The sequence below is a fragment of the Ambystoma mexicanum genome, chromosome 2q, assembly GCF_040938575.1.
Source record: "Ambystoma mexicanum isolate Mex_15411 chromosome 2q, UKY_AmexF1_1, whole genome shotgun sequence".
NCBI classification, from domain to species: Eukaryota; Metazoa; Chordata; class Amphibia; order Caudata; family Ambystomatidae; genus Ambystoma; species Ambystoma mexicanum.
This window is the reverse complement of record NC_090924.1, coordinates 434,598,027-434,624,311: the sequence shown is the minus strand read 5'-3', so window position 1 is coordinate 434,624,311 and position 26,285 is coordinate 434,598,027. Positions and strand designations below refer to the sequence as shown.

Genomic DNA, 26,285 nt, shown 5'->3' with positions numbered 1-26,285 from the left:
TGACTCACCCGCCAATCCTCCTGCACGCCCATTCATTTCAATGGGCTCTCACCCACCAAAAACAAATTCGGGTGTTTTCACCCGCCTTTGCAAAAGAAATGGTTGAGACCTATGCTATCCCTCCCTCCAGACCCACACCACTGTGTGCCTATATCTCCCTCCAGACCCACACCACTGTGTGCCTATCCCTCCCTCCAGACTCACACCACTGTGTCCCTACCCCTCCCTCCAGTCTCACACAACTGTACCACAACCCTCCATCCAGACCCACACCAGTGTCCCTTTCCCTCCCTCCAGACACAAGCTAAGCATTATTTTTAAAGTAAATGTAATTTTCCGCTCCCCGACTCAACCTGGTGTCTTGCACGAACGTTCACGGTACCCCAAAGAAAATGCAAATTGTATTCTCAGCCAGCCAAGCGCACACGGCCCGCTGCTGCCCTGGAAGCCAGGAGTACTGCTCTTGCAGCCTTGCAGCCAGTGTCTTCCCGGTTTCCTCTCTGAAAACGGACGAGGGACAAGACGAAGTCGGACGCGGTATCCCGAGGAGGCAGCTACAGCCTTCCCACTTCCCGAATCCCGCTCAACAATCACTGCAAATGCTCCGGAATCGCTTCCTTGCTCCGGATTAAGCACAAGGATGACTAGGAAGTCACGTGAAGAAGAGTGGGCGGGCCGTTGCTATGGTCCGTTTCTCGGATGGCAACTAATCGCTACCATTGTTTAGCATTCAACGGAACGTGTAAATCACGCAAAGAGGTTACGTTGCTTGGCCCGTTCCTCTAATGACACTGGCCACTATCATACCAGGCTCTATGGTTGCTAGGGAACGAGGGTGTTTGCATGACAGGTGAGTGTACAAGATGCTGCAAGGGGTGTCCCCAATACTTCACACACAGCAATCGCATGTTTATCAGTACCACATTAACTTTGAATGACCTATGCCAAAGCTCGTATATCTTGCTCTCACACCCCTCCCTTTAAGGCTGTGTCTAACCTGGTCTTGCAGTACTGTAATTGAACAGATATTGGGCTGTGCCCTGAATACAACACATACCCAAGTATCATTGCCAAACCACGAGGACTCTGATACTTATGGTGTGCACTCCTAAACACGCAAAAAGAGACCAGGTGAACATTCTCTGCACCCTTGCAGTGTGTACTGCTGTTATATAATCACAGTTATCAAATGTCTTTCAAAAAGAATAGTTGTAAACAACAAATCTTCACATTTTCTTTAATGCACCAGATTCAAAACAGGAACACAGAGACAGAAGATACAGTAGATACAGTACCCTAATCCATTTCGGACGCTACAGATCCTTCGTCAGGGAAAATCTCCTGTCTTCAAAGAATATGAGGCTGTATTTACTAAAATAACCTGGCATCCTGACCAGAAATTCACGCTGTTCCCATGCCCTTGTTTTAGGAAAAAATTGAACCCCTGAACGGCTGCTGAAAAGGCAACACCTCAGGTTTTGTGCCTACCTCCCCCATTATGAAACTAACCCCCATCTTTTCTTTCAGAGCTATGCTCTACAGGGCTGTTACGTTGCACATGAGCACTATACAAAACCGCATTATACATGTATTACATTTTACACATATATAAAACTATATTACATATATTGTTGAGACAAGCATCATGCACGTTGGGCTCAAGCAGTCTGAAAGGGTGACAGCACTGGCATATAATTTTGAATCAGGCCTTGTGATTTTCTTTGGGCACAAGCAGCACGAAATGTGTTTTACAGTGGCAGTGCTAGCATACACTGTTTAATCATGTCGTATGATATTCTTTAGGCACATCAGCATGAAAACGTGTTTTACAGTGTGAAGGTTGCAAAATATTGAGGTAGGCCTCATGATTTTCCATGCAAAAGGGACATGCCCTAACAATTTGGGCTGGAGTGCGTCAGTTGGGGACAGGAATAAGACAGATTTTTGTATGCTGGTCCACTTCTTTAATCGGGTGGGCTAAAACCAATGACTCGAGTAGTTGCTCTGGTTACAATTACATTTATTCAATTCTTTGCATTTATTACTTTTTAGTGTCTATTTGGAGTCTCCCTAAATGGGAGGGCGTACAACCAGACCTGAGTCCCTTAATTGCTGCACATAATGAATTAATGTACACCTTGATGATTGCCACCGATAGAAAAGATTATCTGGTATGCATGCTTGCGTTCTTTTGCAGAGCGAACATAGCATAGCTATTCTGGCTGGACTGCTCCGATTGCTGGCATGACCAAGACTGATGTATGTATGGCTGGCCCCTTTCTCTAATAGCACAGATGTGATATAAAACAAAAGGGAGGCTGCCAAGAGCAAAGCCAGTGCTTACGATTCATTCTCAGCTTCCCGTCCATCACTGTTTCCTATGTTTTGTGAGTGTCTAAGTTATAAGGGGTATGCCCAGACATACATCCTTTGCTCACTGTGACTAGGAAAAAAAGATGCACTTCACCATTGAAATCTAACAAGCCGGAAACACGTTTGGGGGGCCTTGTTTTCCTTTGCAAAGGGGACATAGTTTAACAGTTTGGATAAGCTGGCTCCTACTCGTGAGAGGACCATGACCGAGTTGTGAGACACCCTTCTATAATGGTTTGGATGGACGAAACAATGAACACATAGATGCTGCCGAGAGCAATCCCAGTGTTTACGATGAAACAGATGATGGTATGGATGCTGCCCAGAGCAATACCAGTGTTTATGATTAATTCAAAACTTTCATTTCATCACTTTATGGTGTCTGGCTTTTATTGTGGAGACAGGGCTCAAGATTTTCTTTGGACTCGAGAATGATTTATGTCATCTGTTTTTCCTCTAACTAGCTTTCCAGTAACTCTTTGGTGTGTGTATTTATTTAAAGAACAGGGATGTGAATTTTGATCAGAATTAATTTACAGATTGTGGAGTAATTCCCTGGAAAGTATCACAACAATGAGAAACCTTTGGGAGTCCATTTTTGAGGGTGTGAACAAAGTGAGGCATAGATCAGGAACAAAACAAAAATACAATTGGTTTATTAAGGTAATATTAACGTAGCAGGGCAAGTGCTGCTAACTAAAGAGGAGTACTTTACCAGAATACAAAATTGCATTATTACGCAGCACTGGAGAGAGTGGTGAGGGTTATGTAGCTAGTATGCTGGAGCGGGTGGCCTCTTTGGCCAGTAGATTAAGTTTGAGATGAGATTTGAAGAGATACATAGTCTGGATGGCTTTGATTTTGACAGGCAGCAGGTTCCAGTGGAGCTGGCGAGCATGGAGAAAGTGCAAAAAGATATGGAGGCACAGGGGTTCATTGGACACTGAGTATGAGAGCAAAGGTGGAGTAGACAGGGCAAGATAGTGAGTAGACAGAGATACAGTCAGCCAGGTACTGATGAGTCAGACAATTGATATCTTTGTAGATTAGAATGAACTTGAAAAGCAGTGATTGTGCATGGAGATTTATCCAGCATGGTGTCAATAGGCAGAACTAGGGGAGGATCTGAGTAAATTGTAGAGAGTGAGGGTTGTAAAATTGTTGAATTTTGGCCTCATTGCAAGTTGGGCGTTGCGGCTAAAACCATCAGTAATGCGGAGGTAACAGAGTTACTGCCCCGTTATCGCACCACCCAACTATGGTTTTGGCGGTGGGGTGGAGGAAAAACCTCCAGCAAAATGCTGGAGGTAGTTCCGCCACCTTAGCGCCAAAAAATGCAATTTCGGTCGAATTACTGCTGACGGAATTACTGCCAGTGGTAATTTCGCCAAAAGCCCTATAGACTCCTGTGGAATCTATAAATGGGGACTAACGCCACCATACCGCTACTTGTAATCCAGCTGTAATTCTGCCAGACCAAGTGGCATTAACAGTAAATCCATTGGGTGGTATTTCGGCAGATTTCCCACCGAAATGCCACTAAACTTGTAATGAGGCCCTTTGTCTTGAAGGAGGAAGGAGTAGAGTAAAGGCCAATGAGTAGGCATGAGCAGTTGAAGTGGAGTGATTTGGTTTAGTGCACGTTTGTTATGTTTTGTGATTGTTGCAGACCCCAGAAGAAGGACATCATGTCGGAAATGCATTGAATCGATATGAAGTAAAAAGCCTGTGATTTTATACTATAAGACATTGATGTTGTTTTAGATTTCATGTCTCAACAATTCATTCTGTAATTGATATTAAAAATCCCAAATTCAATTGTATACATTGAAAATATGCATATTGTTCAAATGGTTTTTCCATTTAGGGTTCACCCAGCCGCTGACAAAGGTATTGCCAGTGTTTCTCAGACTAGTATTAGTCAGACAAGTGGACATGTAAGTGCAGTCTGTAGAGATGTGTTGTATCGGCTCTTGACTTACTTGGTGTTACGCTGAGGAGATACGCTGTACAGAGCCCAGTTTCACATCAGCTGTTTTCTATAAAATCTTAAGAGGCCCGTAGACAAGTGCACGTGTAAGTGCAGTCTCCGTACGCTTGAGTGCCGTTACGCCCCGGCAACGGAAGAAAGCTGGAGTATAGGAAGTGTATATTGCTTCAGTGAGGCGGAGCACTTATCTGCTGCGATGTGTGAGGGTAGTCACGTGAAGCAAACAAGTGGTGCAGGTGAAGTTCTAGAGCTCGGTGTGTGAGGGTAGTCACGTGAAGCAAACAAGTGGTGCAGGTGAAGTTCTAGAGCTCGGGGTAAGTGTTTGCATACTTTAAAACTGGCCTATTGTCGCTTTTGAGAATGTATGCCCCGAGTAGTAAAACTGCCCAAGCTAATAATTTGCAACCTTACCAAGTCTGTTAATGGACATGGATCAGACATCTATCTCGCTGGCCTATTAGGCCCCCATCAAACTCAAAAACTATTATTCAGGTGTCAAAGGAACGCCATGTATTACAAATTGCTTCCAAGTGCCTGCAGATTTGTAATTTTAATTGTTTATTTGTAAAGCGCTTATACACAAGTGAAGTGCTTCAAAGCGCTTCATGGCGGGAATGGTACAAGGGGATATCATCGTCATTCTTAGGCCTTGAAGATTCCGAATGATCTAACAGTAACAACTAGCATACTAGGCCGGGGCGTTTCTACTAGTATAAGTGCGTGACAAAGAGTGGGGGAAAAAAGAAGGGGGCAGTGGGGAGTGGGATAGGAACATACAAGACAAAAAGGTTGGTGAACAGTACGCCTAAGCATGCAGACATGACCCGCTAGGGAGGGGAGAATAGAGGGGGACAGGACAGACAAACACGCAAGCCTAGTACAATCAAGTGCCACTCTCATGGAACGTATTCCGAATGCAGTAATGCAGGGCAGAGTGCATAGGACTGGCGGGGGAGCCTGGGACCTCTGAGGCTCTGGAGGTGCACCAGGCGAACAGTCAGCTGATTGAGCAGATTGGGAAAGAGAGCAAGGGAGGCAAGCAGGAGAGAAACGGGAGAGAGAGAAAGTGGAAGAGAAGAGGAATGTCTGGAGTAGTTTCCAGAACTTAAGGAGGTCCGACTCAAGACGGAGAGAGGCAGGTAGGCTATTCCAGAGGGAGGCACCTGCAGAGGATAAGGATCTACCACCAATTCTCTGTTTGGAAAAACGGCTCACCCGCAGAGATTTGGAGGAGGCCGAGCGGAGGGCACTGGAGCAAGAGTATTTAGGAAGAGACCGTTGTAGATAGTTGGGGCCCCGGCCCTAGAAAGCCTTGTGGACTATGCAGAGGGACTTGAACTTGATTCTTGCAGCCACAGGGAGCCAGTGGAGGGATTTCGGCGCAGGAGAGATGCAGTCCCTGGGCTTGAGACCAAGGAAAAGACTTGCGGTTCTGTTCGGGATAAGTTGAAGGGGTCGGAAAGTAGAGGTAGGAAGATTGAGAAAGAGACTGTTATAGTAGTCCAACCTGGAGAGAGAACCAGGGCTCTGGAGATAGTGAGCCTCTGGGGGAAGGTGAGAAAAAGTAGAATACCTTTGAGGAGGTGCAGCTGGTAGTGGGACTTTCTGGGCATGTCAGAGATGTGAGAAGAGAAGGAGAGTGTAGAGTCGAAGATGACCCCCCATATCAGGAAATAGGGGCCATTCAAGATCCAGTGTCAGGAACGATGAAAGAATACATGAATAATTTTATAATTAATATCACTAAAATGGAAAACACTCCTTTAATTATCTTTATGTTGGATCATGGGGCATCTCAGGATATATCTGGCAATCAGCCTGTGAAGCCTTCAAGTTACCCAAACTGCGCAGAGGTGCTGCTATCCACCACTCCACTTCACCCAAGCCCATTGGGTTCTATACTTAACACTACTTACCCACTTTGTCTGGAGGACTCAATCCACAACAGAAGGATCTTACTCTCCCCGGCATTTCGAAGCAGGCCTCACTACTCCTTCAGGCTTGTTGATTTCCTCCAATCAAAACACTGTTGGATCTAATGCCATCTCAGCGATACATTTGGTACTGAATTCGCTTGTGCGATTGTACGAAAATGTAAGATTTCATATAAGCTTTGATTTAAGAGAGAATAAAGCCATGCTACCAACGCTTAATTCTAAGTTGAGCTTTTCGAAGAGCTTTCTCCTGGCACATCAAGGTCAAATGACTCAGAAATCTTGCATCTTCCAACAATGCAGTAGGGTAATCTGCTGCAGCCAACAACAAGGACACTCCTGTAAGGCAGCAGATCTTTAAAAACATCCTTGCAGACCATATGCTGCACTACAGACCCTTACCTGGCAAAGGGCATTGTATTGTGCATGTACTGCGACGCGCTACTCTACAGAGGGAAGCTACTTGGAAGTGCTTGGTAAGGGTCAGTCCGGGAGCATGACAATGACTGCCACCTATTTAAGTAAGGGCCACCCAACATTTCCCTCTCTCTGCACGTCCCCTAGGTTATCCCTGTAGGTGCTGCCCCTCCCCTATCAACCCTTGCCTTCTGTTCCTTCTGTGTCATGTGTTACAAGATCAAAATAAATAGAAATCAACCGGAAAAGGAAACAAGTTAAACAAAGCTCCTTCCACAGTTGAACAATGGAATTGCCAATGAATGGATGCAGGGCGCCGTGCACCGTATACGCTCCACAGAATGTGCGCTAAATAAAGGGAGGCGTGGTACTGTGGAAAACACTATAGTGGAATCGGGTAGAAAGGGCTCACTGTAAAAAGATGTTTTTTTACGTGTTGCAGTGCGTTTTGAAGAGTTTAAGTGCGCAACACCTACTATAACAATTCTTCCTGTACATCCAAGAAGGGCAGCAAGGCATTTTGGATAGGGCGTGCAATGAACGCTATTTGTGTAAAAAACTCTCTGTGCTGTGAAATGTCATATTCAAATTTTTGAAGTACGACATTAGCACATGTCGTAAAAAGGCACAAATAGACTTCTTCACAATGTACTGTGCTTTCTCCATTTCCGGACCAAATGAAAAATAACACAGCCACATCTGTGTCTACGTAATGCGATAAATAATTATGCAGGAGATCGGAAACAGACGCATGACCCGGGCAAGTGCCTCCTTCATCGCAAAGGGCACTGAAACTCGTGTAACATGTTGTGAAGTTTTCCCTCCAAACTGAAGAACAATAATGTCGGCATGATCGCGCATCACCAAAGTCAAACCAAAATCAGTCACTTCATTGTAGGTACTCCATAGCAGTACAAATCCACATGATAGAATCCAAAATGAGAAGCCACTGCACAGTGTTTTCCATTCACTTTCAATAGATCCCCCAAAAAACGTACGCTGTGGCTCGTGAAACACACAGCCATAGCCGCACCTTCTGCGTTTCTCTCGACAAATACACAGTGTACAACAGTCTGTGCGTACACACCACACCCAGAAACCTTATTGAGCAATCCCGTAGCCTCCACAGGCCCATTTTCTATGGCCACCATCTGCAAAAGGGCCGTATGTGACATGTGCAACCTTGCAACTATCGCAATGTCCGCAGATTTTTCGTGCTGTGCACGCATGGGAGTGGGGGAATACATTTCAACCAGGGTAGGGGACTTCGTTAGTAGTGGTGGCTTTGAAAAGAGGCTTTTTTTTTTAATGGCGCTTCCATAGAAACACCTTTTTTCTGATTTTTATGTATTTTTGTGTTTTTTAGTTCAGCTCACATTCTTACAATAGAGTCTTCAGTGCAGCCTGTAGATTGTCGACCAGTGGCAATGATATTTTGTTTTACAAAGAAATGCCATTTGCATTAAAAAGGTGTATATATCGAGAACCAATGGTGTCATTCTCACAGGAGAAAATCCCATCAGCACTCAGGAAGTCACACATGCTTCTGTTGATAAAACCCCTTCCGACCTCTGGCTGGCGACAACAATCATTGAAATAGTCCTATACTATTCTTGGTGGTATGCATGAGAAAAGCACCTTGGCAGTGGGAAAAATGCGCTTCACTGGTTTCATCAACTTGTTCAGTTGACGGTACACATGGGGAAGAAGCCATGGAACCCAAATGCGATTCTCCATAGTGCACGACCACACCATGTACAGTAGCGAAAGTGGCTACTCGTCGACATTCTGCAAGCACAACGCCGAAACAGCACACATCGCCACAGCACCACAAAGCCTCCACTCCCTCCAAATTGAAATTGCCATAAAAACCCTTTTTTTCGACGGCATACTGGAATAGATCTTCCACAAAGGCATCACCGATTATCGTCCCTCCATCTCTGCCGGCCACCCTCACTACACAGAGTGATGAAAAAAAAGATTGCCGCCCTTTCCTGTGACGCACACCCTGAGCACCTGATTGGACAATCCCCACAGTCCCATTTCCATTGGCCAGCATGGTGAGAAGCGCAGAATGTTGCATGCGCGCTTCCCCAAGTACCGCGAGGGCCGCGCCCCAGTAAAGCAGGAGCAGTCCTTCTTCCCTTTCCACTATTTTTTGTCTATCACTACCTCATTGGGTACTGTTAAATAGTCACACACGCAACCACCAATGGCATTCAAGACGTTAGCATCTAACACTGTCACTTCTGTACAACACTTCCTATGTACTGTTGCACATTAAGCCTCCAAGTGTCTGTCATTGGAAAGCACGCCCAGTAGAAAGTTCAGTAAAAGAATGCAAGAATTGTGCATCAACATTCTTCCAAATGAGCACCCATAATCACAAAGTGGAGGTATGAAAACCTTTTCTTCAGTATGTTTACAATTTCGTTATAAGTGCCTGTGCGCACAGTATCTGCAAGTGAGCGTCCATTACGTTCTTAAAAAGGTTACTGTTTTTTCTTCCATCCACTACCGTCAAGTGGCACTTCAATTGTATATGCTTGCAACGTTTCCATTTACCCATATCACCCATTGTAATATCGAAACAGGAACTCTCTTCTTCCTTCCGACAATACCACAAATTTGTTTCCCCACTAACGCATCTCCTATATAAATCATAAAAATATGGCACCAAAACCAGCCATACCTGAATGTATGTTACCAACCTAAAGCAACGTCCGAAAAGCTCACTGTCTCCACTGCTGTGGATCTCTCAGGGCTAGACTATAGCAACAGCCTCGTTCTAAATCTGCCTGCCTGTACTCTCTGCTCTCTGCAACTCATCCAGAAGAAGACGGCGTGCCTTGTGCTTGGCCTCAAGCCCAGGGATCTTATCTCTCTGGGACTGAAATGTCTGCATTGGCTCCCAGTAACTGCAAAGAATAAGGACGAAACCCTCTGCATTATGCACAAGGCCTTCTGGGCCCTGGGGCCTCAATACCTGCAACTCTCACTTCCTAAATATCTCTGTGCTCGACCTCTTCCCTCATCCGCCTCAACTCCCTCAGTGTCACTCGCTTCAGCAAGCAACCAGTTGGTGGTAGGTCTCTTTCTTTGGCTTGGGCCTCCCTCTGCAACAGCCTCCCTGAAACTTGAGAACCATCGCCGGTTCCGGAAGCACCTTAAAACCTTTCTCTTTGCGTCTGCTTTTTCTCCTCCTATCCCCTGCTGACTTCCTGGCTGAAACTGATTCTGCACTGGTTACCTGGCCACCCTCTGATCTCGGGCCCAGGCAATCTCCCCCACCAGTCGCACCCCTGCACTACCTTTCTGGCAAACTCCGCACGGGACTGTTTTCTGTATCCCTAACAGTTCCACCACCACCTGATGTCTGCACTTATCCTTGCACTTGCCACCATCGGGCCGTATTTTTACTTATTGTCATTGTTTCTTCTTCCCATGTACTGCACTTTCTCCTCCCCCTCCCCATGCACTTACCTATGAAAAAGTATTGCAAACAAACAACACTAAGTGTATGTTAGCAACTTCAAACAAGTACATACAGTACATGCATACAAACTGGATGCCTGCCCCTTAGCTTGCACACTTCCACCATATTCTTCTGCATTTCTCTGTACAAAGAGATCTTCTGCCACAGTTTTTCCAAACACACCACAACCAGAAACCTTATTGAGCAATCCCTTTGCCTCCACAGTCTCATTTCCATGGCTACCATCCTGAAAAGGGCAGCATGTGGCAAGTTTAATCCTGAAACTACTGCGGAATCCGCTGACTTATCATGCTTATCGTGCTATGAAGGGGGAGGGGGGAGAAGTGTGAAACAGGTTAGGGGATTGGGTCTGTATTGGTCCCTCAGAAAAGATTTTTTTTAATGTGCTTACAAAAAACCTTTTTTGTTTTTGCTCTTTATCTGAGTTTCTCTTTTGTTTGCCTCCTTACATTGTTACAGGATTGTCTTCAACACTTTTTTGCGCAGTGTAAAACAAAACAGCATTGCCAATGTTGGTCAAAAAACTGCCATTTGCATGGAACCAGTGCAAATTTCGCTCATTGTTGATGTCATAGTCGGTGGAGAACATCCCAGCAGTGGACATAAATTGACACATGCTTCTGTTAATGAAATACCTTCCCACCTCTGGCTGGGGACAAATTACACCGGCATGGTCCCATGCTCCTCTTGGTGGTATGCTTGAAAAAACCACCTTGGCAGTGGGAAAATCAGCATCACTTCTTGCATCAACTTCTTTAGTTGATGAAGCAAACTTCCTAACGGCATGTACCCCAAATGTAGAGCTCCATAATGCAGTACGACAACATCAACAGTACCAACAAAGACCACACATCTGCAAAGGTCAACCATACTGCCGAAACTGCCCTCATAGACAGTGCCCAAGAAAGCCTCCACTTCTTCCAATGCAAAATTAGCAGCCATGCCTCTTTGCGCGGCATACCTGTACAGATCTTGCACAAAGGTATCACCCACTATTAGGACTCTGCATCTCTCCATCGCTGCCTGCCACCCTCACTACACAGACTGATGGAGAAAAATAGTGCTGGCCCTTCCTGTGAGGCAAGCCCTCGACACCTGATTGGGTAATTCCCACAGTTCCATTCCCATGCCCACAATGCTTAAAAGGGCAGGATGTGGCACGTGCGCTTTCCCAGCTACAGTGAGGGCCGCGCCCTAGTAAAGCAGGGGCAGTCCTTCTTCCCTTTCCACTCCAGCCATGCATCCAAGGCGCTAGGCCCTCACCACAGAGAACACACCATAGTACACCCCATGTTTAAATGCTCATGTCATGTGCAATGCACTCCCCATTTGTAATTGAGCCTGCCAGCTTTCACCCTGGCCACATATTTGCATGCATGGCTGCATAACGTTGCATTGGGTGTGCTGAACGGTATGTAGGTGCCTGTGTACATTGGCCATATTTTACATGTGTGCTGCTGAGCACTTCCTTTCATGTAGCAATATCTTAAAGCACTTCCTAAAGCAAGGGTCTTTTAAGGGTTTAACCATAGCAAACGCAAATGGTCACATGTGGCTCCCTATTGTGCAACTGGTACAATGGTCTATACCATGTGCTGTTCTGCTGTTCTACCAAGTCTACAATGTCCTCCACAACCATTGCGTAAAAGTCACCAACTTCAAAGACATGCAGCCTGTATTGTGTTGTGGTGGCTGTGGTGAAGGGCTAGGCTGTTGGGTGCCTGGTCTACATCCTACGGCCTTTGGCCATGAACCCAACAGTATAGGCCTTGCCCACACCCACCACAACATAACAGAGCCATGCAGGGAAACATGTAGCCAGGTTCCAGAATTCACAAAGGCAACGTAGATACCGGCACTTCTACCCAACCGCCGCCCCATAATACAGCGATGCATGCAAACATGTTCCAGTTACCATAATCCACAAACATACCACACTGGTTGGCACCCCCACCCACTTCCATTCACAAAGCATTCTATTACTGCCAACCAAACAACAAAATCTTGACAACATTGGTCTTGCTCCCAACATTCTAGTAAGTGCATAGAACCAATACTGCATAGTGCACGACAACACTTACTAATCTGCGCAATGCAGACTACCCAAGCACATATAAGTACCAGTTCAACCGTACCCTCTTCTGTATGGACACTATTCCAACACTGCACCCAGCGGACACGCTGCAGCACTGCTCACTGCAGCATCTCCACCCATGCAGCGACAACTGTAAGAAGTAACTGCATACAAGCAATAGTGCAGAGTGCAGTACAACACTTACTAATCTACTAACACTTGCAAACTACCCAAGCACATATTGCATCCACTTCAACCGTACCCTCTTCTATACAGACAGTATTCCAACACTACACCCACTGGACATGCTGCAGCACTGCTCACTGCAGCATCTCCAGCCATGCACCAACAACTGTAAGATGTTCTAACAATCACCACACCCATGGAACCAACAATGTATGCAACACAGCCAAACCACACACACAAAGCAACAATGTCAAACCTACTTGCAACCAGTGGACATACTTTCCGGTGCAAGGGCTCCAGCCATGCATCCAACAAGGGCAAACCCTAGCAAATGCAAATGGTCACATGTGACCCCCTAATGTGCAACACGTGCAATGACTTAAACCATATGCTAATGTATGCATAGTAGCTCACTTCTGCTGTTCTACCAAGTCTACAATGTCCTCCACAACCATTGTGTAAAGGTCACCAACTTCGAAGACATGCAGAGTTACAACTGCATTGCTGCATTATGTTGTGGTGGCTGTGGTGAAGACCTAGGCATAGACTGTTGGGTGCATAGCCTGCGGCCTTCGGCCATGCACCCAACAGTTTAGGCCTTGCCCATACCCACCACAACATAATAGAGCCATGCAGGCGAGCATGTAGCCATGTGCCAGAAAAGGCAACATAGGGACCAGCACTTCCACCCAAACGCTGCACCATAAAGCAGGGATGCAAGCACACATGTTCCACCTACCATAATGCACAAACATACCATTGTGTTTGGCACCGCTACCCACTCCCATTAACAAAGCATTATATTAATACCAACCAAATAACAAAATCTTCACAACATTGGTCCTGCTCCCTACACTGTAGTACGTGCATAGAACCAATACTGCATAGTGCACGACAACACTTACTAATCTATGCAATGCAGACTACCCAAGCACATATGTCAAAACTACCAACTTCCCCTTTTCTTTTGCCCAACTCCTCCTCACCTGAATCTCCAGGGGATCCCGTAGAAGTCGACCAGTCCTGTCTTCTTCGATACTTTTTAGATTCCGTCTTCTACTTGATCTTCTTTTGACGTAAATAAGGACGTGGCTCCTCGGAGGCCACCCTGACCGGATGGGAACCAAGTCCGGTGATCCCCCAGGAGCCAGTCCCAAAACTTCAGGGAAAAAGCCGTTTGGCAAAAAACCCTGTGTAGCAGGTCTTTTCTCTTGTCAGAAAGGAGTATCTGTGAATTCCGCTGTGACGAAAAAGGTCTTTAAAGGTGGATATGTTCTGAAGACTTTGAGGCAATCAAAGGACAAGACCAGTAGTAGTATGGAGAGACTTCAAGTTCCAGCAGGCACCACAGGAGACAGACAACCCTTTTTGAAGAGTACTTATACCCAGAAGACGCCGTCGAAGGTAGACGTTGTCTGGGTAAACCGCAAGATCCTAACGGCACCGCAGAAGGCAGAAGATGCGTAGGACCAGCGGCTCCGTGGAGGCTGCGGTAACAGGGGCTTCGGCACAGAACTATAATTATAGCGGAGAAAGAGTGCAGCGGAAAAAAGAACTGGAAGTAGACAGAGTATCGGACAGGCGAGAAGGAGCAGAATATGTGAAGGTAGGAACAGACAACCGAAGAAAAATAGAAAAGAAACTCCTGTGAACTTACCAGAGAAAACCGCTGTTGAGTATACACCTGAGAGATGTAACACCGCGAGTGGAAGCAGAAGGGTAGAAAAAGGCTTAAGGCAAGGATAAGGAGGTAAGGTCTACTGTAAACAGAGTAGTACGAGCAAGGGGCAATGAACAAAGTTAGAATACAACGATGATACAACGCACCGTTGTTACTGTGCGTGATACGTATATACGCTCCGGCCGCCATCTTGGTGAGAGGCTAGACCGTTAATTAGACATAGAAGGCAACCATGCTAGGTGTATCTCCACCTATACCATAACTTCCATGGCTGGTGCATAACAGTATGCCCCCTTTTATGCCGGAAACCTCCCGGCTTACCCGGAAACAATCTGTGGAACTTCTTGATTAGTTCTGGGGCATGTAGATGCGATCTAGGTTCCCAAGTTCTTTCGGAATTTGGGTAACCCTTCCAATGGACCAGATATTGCAATGTTCCCTGTTTGTAGCGTGAATCCATCAATCTGGCTACCTCGTACTCTTCAGGAATCAGAGACGTCTTGATGTCCTTCTTCCTAGTTCTTCTGTGAAAAGGATCCTCGATATGTTCCTTCAACAAGGAAGTGTGGAATACTGGGTGTATTCTACTGAAACGAGCAGGTAGCTTTAGTTTGTATGCCACAGGATTGATCTTAGTCTCTATCCGAAAAGGACCTATATATCTTGGGGTGAATTTGCCTAGTCTCGCCCACCTGGGTAAGTACCTGGTGGATAGCCAGACTAACGACCCTGGACCCCATTGAGGGACTGGTCTTCTTTTCTTGTCCGCGTACTTCTTGGAGTTTTTCCTGCTCTCTTCCAAGGTATGTAGTGCAGAGGTATGTAATTGTTGGATCTCAGCCAAGGCTTTATCCACAGACGGTGCCTTGGTATCGATAAATCCGATCTTGGGGAAGGAGTGAGGGTGATAGCCGTAAGTACACAAAAACGGACTCCTACCGATAGAGGTGTGATAAGTATTGTTGTAAACAAATTCTGCCATGGGGATCAAGGAATTCCAATCGTCCTGTTCCTTATTACAGAAACAACGGAGGTACTCTTCAAGAGTGGCATTGAGTCTCTCCGTCTGTCCATTTGACTGCGGGTGATAACCCGACGACATAGCTCTATGAATTCCTAGCTCCTTACAAAGAATGGACCAAAACTTTGAAGTGAACTGTACGCCCCTATCGGAAATGATCACTCGAGGTAGTCCATGTAGTCTTACTATGTCTCTAAGAAACACAGAGGCAGTTTCTGCTGCCGAGGGTACTCCTTTCAGAGAAGAGAAATGGGCTTGTTTGGAAAACGAATCAATCGTTACCATTACTGCTGTTCTTCCCTGAGAAGAAGGTAGGTCCACAATAAAGTCCATAGAGATGTTTTCCCAGGGACGAGTGGGAAGCTCGGTTTGTTGTAGTAAACCGATGGGTTTCTGCCTAGATACCTTTGCACTGGCACAAACTGAACAAGACCTGACATATGACTTGACGTCAGAATTCACCGAAGGCCACCAAAAACTTCGTGTAAGTAGCTCATATGTGGCTTTTTGTCCTCTATGTCCAGCCAGAGGAAGATCATGACATAAACTGAGTGCTTGTTGTTGAAGCTCTGGAGAGGGTAGAAAAAGAGCTGACTTGTAGAACCATAACCCTTTTATCTCTTGCAGATCCTTGGAAGCAGGTGTCTGTTTAGTGCATGTATTATAACCTTCCTGTACCTTTTGGAGATAAAGATTGATCGTGGCTATGAATCGTTGTTTGGGTAACAACTTCTCTATATTGACCAACGCCGTCCTTTCCTGTCCGGATTCAGGCCAGCTTCTGGAAAGCGCATCAGCCACTCCGTTCAATGTACCTGGTATGTAAGTAATCTGGAAATCAAAAGTCGAAAAGTAATAGGCCCAGCGAGCATGACGAGAGTTATGACATTCCATCTGCTGAAGGACCTTTAGATTTCTATGATCGGTACGTATGAGGAATGGATTGGTTGCTCCTTGTAAGAGGTGTCTCCACTCTTCACAAGCCATTCTCATGGCCAACAACTCTCGCTCGAGCACAGAATAATTTCGCTCACTGATGGTAAGCGTTCGTGAATAGTAGGCGATAGGGTGTTCCTGTCCTTCCTTGTCTTCCTGCAAGAGTACCGCTCCCAGAGCGCCACCGGAGGCATCAGTCTCAACTATGAAAGGCTTCGACTGGTCGGGTTGTATCAGAACAGGTGCTGTGGTAAACAGTTCCTTTAGTGTGGCAAATGCTTTCTGGACCGCTGGATTCCAGGAAAAAAGAACACCCTTCTTAAGGAGTGAGGTAAGGGGTAACACTATCTCAGAGAAATGTGGTATAAAGCGGCGATAGAAATTTGCCAGACCGAGAAAGCGTTGAACCTCCTTGACAGATGATAGATCAGGCCATCTAAGAATGGCCTTAACCTTATCTGGATCCATCCGTATACCTGTAGATGAGATGATGAATCCAAGATAAGGTATCTCTGTAACCTCAAATGAACACTTCTCAGGTTTGGCGAACAGATCGTTCTCTCTTAGCCTGCGAAGAACCTCTTTAACCTGGGTACGGTGTTCATGTAGTGAGCTGGAGAATACCAGGATATCATCCAGATAAACTACAACAGATATGTTCAGCAAGTCTGAAAACACCCGATCCATGAATCTCTGGAACACCGCTGGGGCATTAACAAGACCAAAAGGCATTACGCAATACTCGAACAACCCCAACGGTGTTCGAAAGGCGGTCTTCCATTCATCGCCATGACGTATCCTTAGCAAATGATAGGCTCCTCGTAAGTCAATCTTAGTGAAGATTTGTGAGTCCCTAACAGCCTCTAGAATATCCCTGATGAGGGGCATAGGGTATCTGTCCCGAACAGTAATACTGTTCAATCCACGATAATCGATACAGGGACGGAGCTCTTTGGTACCTTTCTTAGCTACGAAAAACAAAGATGCACCGCCTGATGATTTTGGCCGTCTTATCAGTCCGTTGCTGAGGTTGGATTCAAGATATTCCTTAAGTGCAGTCCGTTCCAGTTGGGACAATGGATACATTCTTCCAAAGGGCAAGGGTACGTCTTCCTTAAGTTCGATGCTGCAGTCCTCAGGGCGATGAGGTGGAAGGAGTTTGGGCAGGACGTCTTCAAATACATCCTCGTATTCCTTGTATTGCATCGGAATAGCTGATATCGTCAACTGAGGTTGAACTACCAGGTTGGCGGATTGTACCTCTGGGTACGGAACCTTGATACAGACTTTGCTGCAGAATTCGGAATCGAAACTCAGTCGGTTGGTACTCCAGTTGATGCACGGGTTATGAAGTCTCAACCATGGTATTCCCAGTATGAGAGGAAAGTGTGCTGCTCTAATCACATCGAAAGTAATCTCTTCGTGATGGTTACCCATAGATACTCGCATGGGTAGCGTCTCCATGGTGATAGGTCCAGAGGATAAAGGACAGCCATCAACTCCCTCTACTGGTATTGCCTTCTTCTTGGGTTGGAGGATGATCATATTGTTCTTAGCCCAGGTAATGTCAATAAAGTTGCCTGCTGCTCCGCAGTCTAACATGGCTAGAACCGAAATACAACTTCCAGTTGTTGTGGTTAGTGATACTCGGAAAATCATTAGACTGTTGTTCTCTATTCCTTTCCCAGATCCTGTGGTGTTGCAAGGACTTGTGCTACTCTCCCCGTTACCTCCCTTGCAGAGGGACGAGGTTGAGCGTTTCCCGAACGTCGGGAAGGAGTCTCGGTACAATCCTTCAATTGATGTTTGGGAGAACCACAGTACATACATAAGTTCAGTTCTCGCCTGCGTCTTCTTTCGTCTGATGTCAAAGGTCCACGAGTAGCACCTATCTGCATTGGTTCCTCGGTGGAAGTTCTTTCCCTCGGAATTGAAGGAGGGTTATAGTTCAGCTGGCCTCCTCGTGCTCTATTCCTCTCATGACGTCTCTCATTCATTCTGTATTCGATCCGTAGCACCAAGGTTACTAGTTCCGCAAAAGTGTCTGGTCTGGCTACTCGAGCTAATTCATCCTTTATCTCATCTTGGAGACCTCTACGGAATATTGTCGGTAATTCACCTCTTCCTTCATCCCTGATTGCGGCTTGGTTACGCAATGTTTGGTTCTCAGCCTGGAGTGCTTGCATATCCACTCGTAGGTTTTGGATGGCATTACACATCTCCTGTATCTGTTCTGGAGTAGCCATCTTGGTACTTTTTTGGCGTTGTATACTGTCAAAACTACCAACTTCCCCTTTTCTTTTGCCCAACTCCTCCTCACCTGAATCTCCAGGGGATCCCGTAGAAGTCGACCAGTCCTGTCTTCTTCGATACTTTTTAGATTCCGTCTTCTCCTTGATCTTCTTTTGACGTAAATAAGGACGTGGCTCCTCGGAGGCCACCCTGACCGGATGGGAACCAAGTCCGGTGATCCCCCAGGAGCCAGTCCCAAAACTTCAGGGAAAAAGCCGTTTGGCAAAAAACCCTGTGTAGCAGGTCTTTTCTCTTGTCAGAAAGGAGTATCTGTGAATTCCGCTGTGACGAAAAAGGTCTTTAAAGGTGGATATGTTCTGAAGACTTTGAGGCAATCAAAGGACAAGACCAGTAGTAGTATGGAGAGACTTCAAGTTCCAGCAGGCACCACAGGAGACAGACAACCCTTTTTGAAGAGTACTTATACCCAGAAGACGCCGCCGAAGGTAGACGTTGTCTGGGTAAACCGCAAGATCCTAACGGCACCGCAGAAGGCAGAAGATGCGTAGGACCAGCGGCTCCGTGGAGGCTGCGGTAACCGGGGCTTCGGCACAGAACTATAATTATAGCGGAGAAAGAGTGCAGCGGAAAAAAGAACTGGAAGTAGACAGAGTATCGGACAGGCGAGAAGGAGCAGAATATGTGAAGGTAGGAACAGACAACCGAAGAAAAATAGAAAAGAAACTCCTGTGAACTTACCAGAGAAAACCGCTGTTGAGTATACACCTGAGAGATGTAACACCGCGAGTGGAAGCAGAAGGGTAGAAAAAGGCTTAAGGCAAGGATAAGGAGGTAAGGTCTGCTGTAAACAGAGTAGTACGAGCAAGGGGCAATGAACAAAGTTAGAATACAACGATGATACAACGCACCGTTGTTACTGTGCGTGATACGTATATACGCTCCGGCCGCCATCTTGGTGAGAGGCTAGACCGTTAATTAGACATAGAAGGCAACCATGCTAGGTGTATCTCCACCTATACCATAACTTCCATGGCTGGTGCATAACAACATATAAGAACCAGTTTAACCGTACCCTCTTCTATATGGACACTATTCCAACACTGCACCCAGTGGACACACTGCAGGACTGCTCACTGCAACATCTCCACCCATACACCGACAACTGTAGGATGTTCTAACAATCACCACACCCATGCAACCAACAATGTGTGCAATCCAGCCAAACCTTACACACAAAGCAACAGTGTGACACCTACTTGCAATCAGTGGACATACCTTTTCAACCAGTGGACATACTTTTCCATGCAAGGGCTCCAGCCATGCATCGAAGGGGCTACGGACTTACCACACACAACACACCATAGTACACACTATGTTTAAATGTTCATGTCATGCGGAATGCACTCCCCTTCTGCAATTCAGCCTGCAACCACGCATCACAGAAAGAGATCGCCGCTGGAGCTGTCATGCCATAACGAAGGCTGCCTGCAATCACCACACAAGGTTGTTGCCTTTTGAGGTAACGCAAATTGGTGTAGTATGCACGGATACCGCTGGCACACCACCGTCTTCTTCTAATGAGATATATCAGATGCAGCACTTCTCACTCCCCGCCCTTTCCATCCCTTCTTCCCACCACCAGATGCCGTAAAGTATGTATGTAAAGTATGTTTTCCAGGCCCTTTCGCCGCCGCATTTTCCTTGGATATAACATGCTGGCGTTATCGAAATTATGACGCACATCACGTCACAGCACACTGCAGTGCAATCAAATTTTTGACCGCTAAGCAAACAGGTTAATGGGAGGCCAGAGCGGAGCCAGATATGACTCATTTTAGTGGCCACACTGTTACGTACAAGAGCCCCAGGCATGCACACAATGCCTTAGGGGCTTGGCACACACACCACAACACTATCCTCCGATACACCATGGCAGCGTTTCCCAAAAACTTTCACGCAAAGCACGCTTCCCTCCAGCCAACCACCGGCCGCGTCGAATGTTCGCCGACATCACAGCGTCCTGCAAGCCAATGACACTTCTGTCCGTGGAACAAACAGGGAAATGGGTCAGCAGAGCGAGATATCACAATTCTTTTTTAGGCAAATTTGGTGAAAATTCATCCAACCGTTCGCAAAGTTTTTCAATCTATTCAATCTATGGAGAAATAAAAACAATTTGGGACCCACCCTATAATTTTGCCCCTCCCCCACCCCACCCAGCATCAAACCTTACCAAACTTGCCTAAACAATTCAGAGCGGGCCATATGCTTTTTTTTCCAAAGTTTGGTGAGGATTCCTCCAAGGGGAGCGAAGTTATAAGCCGCCGAAAAAGTGGTCTTCCTGTGGGTTTACCAATTTAACCATAACTACACGGCCGCTACTGCGGGCCGTGTAATATACCTTTTAAAATCTGAATCCTGGAGGATGACATATATGGTCCTAATATTTAAGGAGGGTGATAAAAGGAAACCTGTAAATTATTGCGGTCCTGGATGTCGAGAGAAAGATATTCTCAGTCATTTAGTAGAAACATAACTTTTGGGCAAAAGAAGGAGGCTTTCTAGATAAATATCAAGATCAATATCAAGCAGGAGTTTGCAAGAGTGTAGGCACGCAAGTAAAAATGTGCATGTTTGTGTAAGGTTTGATATAAATCATAACACAATAAAACATACATTAAAAAGTATTAGATCCCTATTACAAGGGGATTTCTGGTGTGGACCAAATATTTGATAACTCATTTTTGTATCCTTTATCAAGGCAACAGTGGTGGCCACTCGTTACAAATCTCCCCTAGGCTTTGCAGAAGGCCATTCTCTTCCACCTGACATTTTTGGGACAGAAAGCTTTCAGCCTCAGAATGGAGGAACTCGTTAAAGAGGCAGGTGAACAATCCTTCCTTGCTCTTCCAATCAAGCTGAAAGATTTTACCCCTAAGAGATATCTGCCCTCTCGTGCAGCCTTTATTTACCAGAGGGAGCAGAATATGGGAAGTTCTATGACCGAGATAATGGTTCTTACACCTGTCGCTGTGCCACCATGACTCCTCAACAGTTCTCACTATAGGAGCTGGCCCTAGTCTACCTTTACTTGTCCAAAATGTCCTATAGGAGGCAGGCTGAAATTATTTCCAGAGGCATGTTATTAAAGCATTCTCTACCTTTCCTTCATATAACATAAATGTGCGCTTAGATACAACAAGTTGTAGCACCTCAGCCAGCACTCCTATCCCCCTATATGTGGATTATGATATAATACAATGTTTACAGGAGGTGTCAGACGACTGGTTTCTGGATGAGGTGCAACATGGCCATGATATTGTGTTCAGTTCAATTACTCCAGATTCATGTCTCAAGGAGATTCTATGGCTAAAGGACCCCAGAAGAAGGATGGCATTGGAGAAGGCACATGATGGCATTAGAGAAGGGAGTTGACTCACTCCTGGAGAAAGGCGCTATCAGCAGGATACCCAAGAATAAAGTTAGTCTGGGGTTTTATTCCATCATGTTTCGGGTGCCAAAGGTATCAGGAGACCTTGGCCCATAACATATTTAAGGAAGATGAAGAAATATATCAAGAGAGTCATTTTCAAAATGGAGACTTTACAGTCTACAATCCCAATGATATTGTTAGGGGATTTCCCTTTGCTCTGTGGATATGAAGGATGCCTATCTCCACATCCCGATCATGGATACCCATCAGGGATTCCTGATGTGTGCTGTGCAGTGTGCCAATTATCAGTTCAGAATGCTCCTTCGAGCTTAGAATCAGCTTCCTGAGTCTTTTCAAAGGTTGTAGCTCCTCTGCTGGGTCTTCTCCACAGTACAAATCGCTTCCCAAACTCCAACCTGGATGACTGATTCCTTCACACCCTCTCCCTGTAGTAGGGCATGACAGACATGTAGAGGGTATGCAAGTGCCTTATCAAGTTTGGGTGGAGGATGAACCTGCCAAGAGCCACCTAGACCCTTCTCATCACTTGGTGTTCATAGGGTTTGCTTCAAATTGCAAAGGACTAATGTCTCCCTACTGCCAGAGTGATGTAATTTCATAACAGATTCCATGCACTTATTCAAGGAGAATCTGACTTGGTATATCACTGATTACAATGCCAATATGAAAGGTCATCTTGTGTGATTGTGGTTACCTGGGCCAGAGCCCACTTGAAACTACTTGTGAGTGATGGAGAGTTCAGCGCTACTGAACTCTCCGTTCAGCAACTGTTTCTCCTAGGGACAGGGACGTCTGTAAGTCCAAGTGACCAAGAGCAATGTTATTTTAGACCTCAAATCTCTCAAGGTAAGTAAGCCATTAGGCCTTAATGGACCTCACTGATATTTTATACTGCTTGTTCTTATCTCCCTTTGTTGAACTGTTCAACTTTGAAGTGGCAGTCACTAAATCGATCGGTGAAGCTGCCATTACGATAATCTCGAAAACAATAAAAGGTGACACGCTTCTTCCTCCTACTTATGGCGATTTTAAATATGAATGGCAAGGTTGGTGTTAAAATTTTAGAGCAGGGATTAGAAAATGGCTTTCCCAAATTGGTGAAGGGAGATCAAGTTATTGCCATAAAAGAGAAGCTGTCGTGATTTCCTAATGGTATAGGAGAGAACAAGAATTGTGCGTCTTGACAAGGGAAATAGGACTGTGATTGAGGCCTCTTCATCATCAATCCTTGTTCATAACTAAAGTAAATCATGAACAATGTTAGCGCTTTGCATATCTGTGCATGGCCTGCTGTGCCCTAATATGATTAGACACAAACACCAGGAAATTGTAGTGAACTCGAATGCACCTTATTCAAGGTAAGAGTTCTGAATATTTGCATTAATAAATGACACTTGGTAAGAGAACATATAATGTAGTTTCATTGAATCATAATCTTCTCAAAGCGTGTGCGTGTATCATGCAAACTGCAATAATAGCAATCACAGGCCATCAGCCCAAATAGCAGAAAGAATACATAAGCCATAGGGCCTCATTACACGGTATGCGGTAAACATGGCGCTATTAGCGCCATGGTTGCCGCCAGTATTTTACTGTGTCTGCCTTGGTGGATGGCGGAATTACCGCCCTACTCCAAGGTGAACGGGGGCAGTAATTCACCATTCACCAAGGCACTTCCCTAGTCCCATTTTTGCCCCCATAGGGCTCAATGGTAATGGGGAAGGAGCTAATTACGGTACCACAAATTGCGGTACCGTAATTAGCACCAAGGTCCCTTTGCGGGCCTGTTCCTTAACGGCTGGTAAAACCAGCCATTGAGGTCGGGTCCCGCAAAGGGACCTCGTAGTAAGTCAGTAAGGGTTTACCGTTACCGGTGCCCTTACCGGTACCGGTAAACCCTTACCGCATTCCGTGTAATGAGGCCCATAGTAATTTTGGGTGAAAAACAACAAATAGTTTTCCAGGTTAAATGCATACAATTTTAAAAGCACATATTTCCTGCTCTAAAAGCTAATATCATGCCCAGTCGGAATACAACAAAGCAAACGCCATTGTACTCATGAAGGAAAAGAAAACCAGCTCAAGGATTATGACTTCCCATCTATCGGCTCAGGCCTGTTCTCGTCTTATATACTCTCCCCAGCCCTCAACACACCAGCAAGGCTTATGCCGTCTGAATACAACTGCTCAGTGTCCCCTGTCTTTCTAGATATGTTGTACACATTAAATGTCTGATGTAAAGGGCAGCTGTAAGATGAAAAATTCCAATGTCCATTCTAGAAGTCAATCGGTCCACATAACCTCTGTACAGAGTGAGCTATTTTGAACCTTGGATTTTTGTACATTCACTTTTTCAATCCTTAAATTATACGGCCTGAGAAAAGTCTGTTGCACAGAATTTAGCTCTCTGCTCAACTCTTGGGAAACGTCCTCTATTTGTCTAGCAAGTGAACCTAACGGCAAGGGTAGTAATATATCTCTTTTCTGAGGTCAGTCTGTATCTTGTTCGTTTCAGCACAAATTGCATTTTTTGTTTGAAATCTTACAGACCTTTGTCTAAACTCTGTCACAGCTTGCCTGTTACATCCTCCATTTGTCTAGTGAGTGAAACTAATGGCAAGGTGATCATAACTCATGTTGGTAAGGTCTGTGCCTGCTCATTGTGTGTAGCCATACCTTGCACGTTCTGTACTTGCAGAACTTTGATTAATACTTGGAACACATGCATTATAATCCCTTGTACTTGCAGTTCTTTATACAAAATATACCATGCATGTATTATCATGCACATTTACATTTTGTCACAGCATTCTAAACCTATAGATTCTAGTTGATGTCGTCATTGTGTGTGAGGTCATAAGGGCAGGCATCATATCGCCCCCCTCGAGACTGTTGGCGCAGACCAGGAAGTTTGCATGTAGCAGAGCAAATATACAAAATTCCCTAAGGGTAAACATTAGTTTCCTACTGTAGCACCTAGAAACCCTTATTCACACGTTTGGTGCTATATTTTACACGTAATGTGCCTATATTGCTGGCACAAAGTAAAGGATTAATCTTTGATCAACCATTTCATAAGCAATAGCTGTAAGTACAATCATTTAAATGGCTTGTAGACTGTATTAAGCAATTGGAAGTATAGTTATAGGTGCTAAGAAAACATATAAACAAATAAATGGATTTGATATGAATCATTCAAATGAATTCCTATCACTGGTCATTGCATCAATATATGAAAGCGGAAATTTAGGAAGACTGTTTTTAATTCCAGAACAGAGTAGTAACAGAGTTCTTGGCCTAACGGACACCTTTGGGTTTTTCAGCTTATTTGCACTTGTGTAAATTGTCCAACGTCTAAATTGGTGCTCATTGAGGTACACCAAACTGTGAGTTCCTTTTTGCCTACCGTGATGTGTAGGGTAAGGCATTCCAGTGTGTAAGTGACCAAGTGGTGTTCTGATGGTTGCTATATTCAACGTAAACATAACCTATCTGTCCCTAACTCTAATGGGATTACCCTACCTAAACTAAAGAAATGTAGGTGCTTGTCAGGAAGTCCGTGTAAGTCTAAATCAAAATGTACTGTCCAAGCCAAAAAGGCTCCTATACTATTCCTGGCTCTAAAGTTGGATTCTCAGCTTTTTATTAAAGAGACAACAAAGACAATGGGCCTCATTATGAGTGTGCCAGTCCGGTAACAACGGTGCCGGTAAGCGTACCGGCACAGTTGTTACTAGACCGGCACACACAGAGTGGGCAGCTGCCATCCCGCCCTCCAGGTCAGACCTGGCGGGCGGGATGGCAGCCGCCCACAGACTTTAACGGTAGCACCGGCACCGTTGCTTCCGTCCTCCCCATTCCCATTGAGTCCTATGGGACTCGAATGGGAATGGGGAGTAACTTTTTCCGGCGCCTGGCTTCACTGACCACCAGGGCTATAATGCCCCGGTAATTGCCTAAAGCCAGGCGCCGGAAAAAAAGCACAACTCCGGCGGGAGCCTGCCGTTTTTACTGGCACGGCTACCGCCAGGGTTATAATGCGGCCCAATTTTTTGTATCTTATTTCAAAAGGGATTGTTGAACCCATGGCTTGAAAGGACTGGACTCTTGACTGGCAGAATCTGGTGTCGACCAATCATAAGTGTGGAACAGCTTTTTCAAAGGAGGTGATTGGTTTTTACTTGAAAGACCAGTCCTAGATGCTTCTGCGGTGTGCACAGGCGGGCCTCTATTTCCCACACACTTTGGGATGTTCCGTCTTTGTCAATGCTTATCCTCCAAAGCCCCCTTAAGAACTCTTGTGTTCCATCTGCGGAGTTTGAGAAGATAATCCCTCGTATAACGTTTCAGGGAGTTGGGGTTGGAGTTTTAAAGACAAACTCAATTCACAACCGCTGAGCTTAGTGTTACTTCTTTGTTAGTTTACCATTTTTTATACTTGATGGCTTAGTTAACATTTCTTCATAGTAG

At 45.4% G+C, this 26,285-nt stretch overlaps 1 protein-coding gene across 2 annotated transcripts in view; it reads left to right on the top strand.

Moving 5' to 3' along the window:
* Window positions 1-714: 714 nt before the first annotated feature.
* Window positions 715-26,285, top strand: part of CDK20 (cyclin dependent kinase 20) — a 635,467-nt gene continuing 609,896 nt past the window's right edge. For both annotated transcript variants that reach the window (XM_069647476.1, XM_069647474.1), the window contains exon 1: window positions 715-850. The gene's annotated coding sequence lies outside the window, so the exon portion shown is untranslated. The remainder of the gene's footprint in view (window positions 851-26,285) is intronic.